The sequence below is a fragment of the Penaeus monodon genome, chromosome 1 (assembly GCF_015228065.2).
Source record: "Penaeus monodon isolate SGIC_2016 chromosome 1, NSTDA_Pmon_1, whole genome shotgun sequence".
Classification (NCBI taxonomy): domain Eukaryota; kingdom Metazoa; phylum Arthropoda; class Malacostraca; order Decapoda; family Penaeidae; genus Penaeus; species Penaeus monodon.
The window spans coordinates 19,570,099-19,575,098 of record NC_051386.1 but is presented as its reverse complement, the minus strand read 5'-3'; the positions used below and the strand labels follow the sequence as shown (position 1 = coordinate 19,575,098).

At 44.0% G+C, this 5,000-nt stretch overlaps 1 protein-coding gene across 1 annotated transcript in view; it reads right to left on the bottom strand.

Annotated features, from left to right (window-relative positions):
* The window catches only part of LOC119576157 (probable serine/threonine-protein kinase DDB_G0272282), a 2,082-nt gene extending 1,836 nt beyond the window's left edge, over positions 1–246 (bottom strand). The window contains exon 1 of the mRNA XM_037923727.1: positions 1–246. This exon is cut by the window's left edge and continues 52 nt beyond it. The gene's annotated coding sequence lies outside the window, so the exon portion shown is untranslated.
* Positions 247–5,000: the final 4,754 nt, after the last annotated feature.

The window sequence follows — 5,000 nt, the reverse complement described above, 5'->3', positions numbered from 1 at the left end:
CTAATCCAACGCGGAGCTACGGACTCCAGTCTCGTGGCGGAAGAGGAGGGGGCGGGGCCGACTTACGGGTTACGGGCGGGGGCGGAAGGGAACGGAAAGGGAAGAGGAACAGGAAGGATAGGAAGGGGGAGAGGCGAATATGGCGTTAAAAGAGTGGGATGAGAAGGACCCTCTCCCTCCTTACATCCATATTTCTTCTTCCATCTCTCTCAATTTCTCCTTTTCTCTTTCCCTCTTCTCCCTTCTCCCTCCCCCCTTCTTTGTTTTCCGGGGTTTTTTAAAACAAACCCCCTCCCCCCTCCCTTTCCCTCCCTCTCTTTTCTCTCTCTCTCTCTCTCCCTCCTCTTAACTCTCTCTCTCCCCTCTCTCTCTCTCTCTCTCTCTTCTTTTTTCTCTCTTCCCCCTTCCTTTTCTCTTCTCTCCCTTCCCTTCTCCCTCTCTCTCTCTCTTTCCCCCTTTTTCCTTCCTTTTCTCCCTCTCTCCCTTCTCCTTCTCTCTCCCCTTCCCCCCCTTTTCCCCCTCTCTTCTCCCTTCCTTTCCCTTTCTCTTCTCTCTCTCCCCTTTTCCTTTTCTCTCTCCTCTTTCCCCTTTTCCTTTTCTCTCTCTCCCCTTTTCCTTCTCCCCCTTTTCTCTCTTCCCCTTCTCCCCTTCCCCTCTCTCTGGTTCCCCCCTTTTCTTCTTTCTCTCTCCTCTCCCCCCTTCTCCCCTCTCTCTCTCTCTCTCTCCCTTTTCCCCCCTTTTTCCTTTCTCTCTCTCTCTCCCTTCTCCTTCCTCCCCTCCTTCTCTTTTTCCCCCTCTCTCTCTCTCCTTCTCTCTTTTCTCCCTTTCCCCCCTTTCTCTCTCTCTCTCCTTCTCCCTTTTCTCTCTCCCTCCCCTTTTCCTTCCCCTTTCTCTCTTCCTCTTTTCCTTCCCTTTCTCCCCTTCCCCCCTCTCCTTTTCCCTCTCTTCCCTTCTCCCTTTTTCCCCTCTCCACCCCTTTTTCCTCTCCCCTTTTCTCTCCCCTTTTCCCCCCCCATTTTTTCCTCTCTCCTTTTTTTTCTCTCCCCCCCCCTCTCTTTTCCCTTTTTTCCTCTTCCCCCTTCTCCTTTTCTTCCCCCTCTCTCTATCCCCCCCTTTTCCCTTTTCTCTTTTCCCTTCCCCTTCCCCCTTTCCTTCCCCTCTCTCCCCTCCTCCCCCTCCTTCCTTCCCTCCCCCTTCTCCCCTTCGTTCTTTCCCTTTTTTCCCCCTTCCTCCCCTTTTTTCCCCCTCTTTTTCCTTTTCCCCCCGTCCCCCCCTTCCCCCTGTCCCCTTCCCCCTTCCCCCTGTTCCCTTTTCTTCCCCCCTTTCCGCTCTCTCCACATTTCTTCCCCTCTCTCTCTCCAATCCCTCCCTCTCTCTCTACCCTAAACTCTTCCTCCTTCCCTATCCCCCTCTCTCCCCTCACTCCCTCCTTCCTTCCCTCCCTCTCTCTCCCTAAATCTCCCTTTCCCAACACCCCCCTCAGCCCCGGCGTCCACGCGTGCTGCCTTGGGTCACGACGCTCTTCGGACGACGGGCAACGAAGGCAACTCTCAAGTCATAGACAGGTAATCAACTCCCTAATGAACAGGTAAGCACCCCTTGACCGTGTGCGTTCGAGTACACACATTCTTATCTCCTTCACTGAAACAAAAACCCTGCTCACCTCATCCGATATTTCTCTCTCTCTCTCTCTCTCTCTCTCTCTCTCTCTCTCTCTCTCTCTCTCTCTCTCTCTCTCCCTGTCTCTTCCTCTTTCTCTCTTTCTCTTTCTCTTTCTCTCTCTCTCCCTCGCTCTCCTCTTTCTCTCTCTCTCGTAAAACAGACTAAGAAAGTAAATTCAAGTAATTTAAATTCGCCATTACTAAGCGTTAATGTCCTGATTTTGCTCAGATTAAATACAGAGAAGACATGAAGGCGAGAGGAGAGAGAGAGAGAGAGAGAGAGAGAGAGAGAGAGAGAGAGAGAGAGAGGAGAGAGAGAGAGAGAGAGAGAGAGAGGAGAGAGAGGAGAGAGGAGGAGGAGGAGGAGGGGGGAGGGGGAGGGGGGAGGAGGAGGGGAAGAGGAGGAGGAAGGGAAGAGAGAGGAAGAGGAGGAAGAGGAGGAGGAGGAGGAGGAGGGGAGAGGAGGAGGAGGAGGAGGAGGAGGAGGAGGAGGAGGAGGAGGAGGAGGAGGAGGAGGAGGAGGAGGAGAAGTAGGAGGAGGAGGAGAAGTAGGAGGAGGAGGAGGAAGAAGAGTAGAAGAAGAAGAAGAAGAAGGAACAGGTGAAAGTGGAGGGAGGATGAGGGAAAGGGAATGGAGGGAAGGGAAGGGAAGGGAAGGAAAGATCGATCGATAGACAGATAAATAGACATACAGACAACACAAACTGAGAACCGAAGACAAAGTTCAGATCATAATAATCTCCACAGAAACAGCACAATGAAATGCAACTTAGTCTTTTATTCTGTGCATGATCAAGACCGTGCAATCGCGACTGTACGGGCTTCCATAAATCATTTTAAAGGTATAATATATACACATATTCTGGCGTTGGTGATGCTTTTTCTCTAAGCTTTCCTTTCTCGGGAGAGTCATAAAAAATAATAAACTCACGATACTGCCCATAATTTATTTCAATTTCGACACTCTGATCTTTAAAAATGGAGGCGTTGCTATCCAGGTTTCATTTTCAACATCAAGTATATTATTTCCAGTTACTTACTGAAAAGCAAACTTCCTTTCTTCTCTACTATTTATACCATTGTATTATCCTTATCACCATTATTATGATCAATATCATAATTATTACGATTATTATAATTACTTTCACTATCACTGCTACTAGCATTGCTATTATTGTTGTTATTATTATTATTATCATCACTGTAATCATTATTGCTGTTATTATTATTATTATTATCATTATTATTATTACTATATAATAATAATAATAATTATTATTATTATTATTATTATCATCATTATCATCATCATTATTATTGTTACTGTTGCTGATGTTATCATTACTATCATTGTTGTTATCACTGTTATCGTTATTATTGTTATTATTGTTATTAATACTATTGTTATTTTTGTTGTTGTTGTTGTTGTTGTTATTATTATTATTATCATTATTATTCTTATCATCATCATCATCATTATTATTATCATCATTCTTTTTGTTATTATCATCATCATTGCCATTATCATTATTATTATTACTATTATCATCATCATTACCATTATCTTTATTATTATTATTAATATTATTATTAGTAATATTATTATTATTATTATTATCACCATCATCTTATTATTACTTTTACAATAATTACCATTACTAAACCTACTACATCGCCCCACCACCACCACTGCCACTACTACTACAACAACAACCACTGCTACTACTATTATCATATTCATTAATATTCCTATCACTATTAGAGAGAAATTTCTCGATTCCTCTCTCTCTCTCTCTCTCTCTCTCTCTCTCTCTCTCTCTCTCTCTCTCTCTCTCTCTCTCTCTCTTCTCTCTCTCGTTCTCTCTCTCGTTCTCTCTCTCTCTTTCTCTCTCTCTCTTTCTCTCTCTCTCTTTCTCTTTCTCTTTCTCTCTCTCCCTCTCTCTCCTTCCTGAAAGTCTGACTCATCAACATCTCTCGCATCACTGACTGTAGCCAAGCTGCGACCCCTTTTAACGTGTTTTTTAATAGCCTGAAATCTCTTGAGGTCATTTTTTCTTTAATAGGACAATTTAATTCGTTACTGTCTTTCTGTTTGTCTTTGTACTTCTTCCTCCCACCTTCCTTTTCTTTTTTTCTCTCTCGCTATTTTTTGTTTGTTTGTTTCTGTCTCTGTCTTTGTATCTACTATTATTTTCATGATTGTTATTTTCATTCATATTTATGGTTTGGTGTTGCAGACGTGACCTAATTTTGGATCTGATGTGTGTAGTATTTGGGAAATTGGAATGGGGAGTGAGGAAAGAAGGGAGGAAAGGAAGGAGGAGGGAAGGGAAGGGAAGGGAAGGGAAGAAAGGGAAGGGAAGGGAAGGGAAGGGAGAGAAGGAAGGAGAGAAGGAGGAGAAGGAAAGGAGGGAGGTAGAGTGGAAGGAAAGGAAGGAGGGAGGGATGGAGGGAGAGAGAAGGGAAAGAAGGAGGAAATTAATAATAATTAATAATAATAATAACTAAGTTTGATTCCATTTGGTGCAATGGATATTCTTGGTGTGACATCCTGTCCCTTTCATTTTGCTTCTAAATTATCCCCTGTGCGCAAGGAAAGGCCGGGGTTACCATCCACTGGCGGCGAGGGATTTGAACGCAGGTCAGCAAGATTGCTCAACGAGATCGCCACCGCTGCACCACACAAGGAGGGGAGAAGAGGGAGGGAGGGAAGGAGGAGGGGAGGGGAGGAAGAGGGAGATTGGAGGGGAGGAAGAGGGAGATTGGAGGAGAGGGAGAGAGGGAGGGAGAGAGGGAGGAATGGAGGGAGGGAGAGGGTGAGAGAGAGAGAGATTAGCAGAGAAAACGAGAGAGAAAGGCAGAGAAAAGGGGAGAAGGGAGGGGCCGAGAAATCTCTCTCTAACAAATCAAACTTCTGACCTGTTCTGCATGAATATTTATGTCTGGCGGGGAAAGGCGTCCGTAGTATAGCACCGTTACCTGACTGCACAAAGCAAGGCAAGAGATGAACGTCAGCAAACGCAAGCGGCGACAAACGGAAGCAATTTTCATTAACATAAATATAAATAACGTACAAAAGAAAGAAAAATATGTATATATATAAATAATTATATATATGTATATATATATATATATATATATATATATATATATATATATATATATATATACATACACATATATATAAGTAAAATACACACAAACACAGACACAGACACAGACACAGACACAGACACACACACACACACACACACACACACACACACACACATATATATATCATGTATGACATAACTCTAATAGCCATTAGAACGAACCTCCGCGCAAGCACAAACAAAC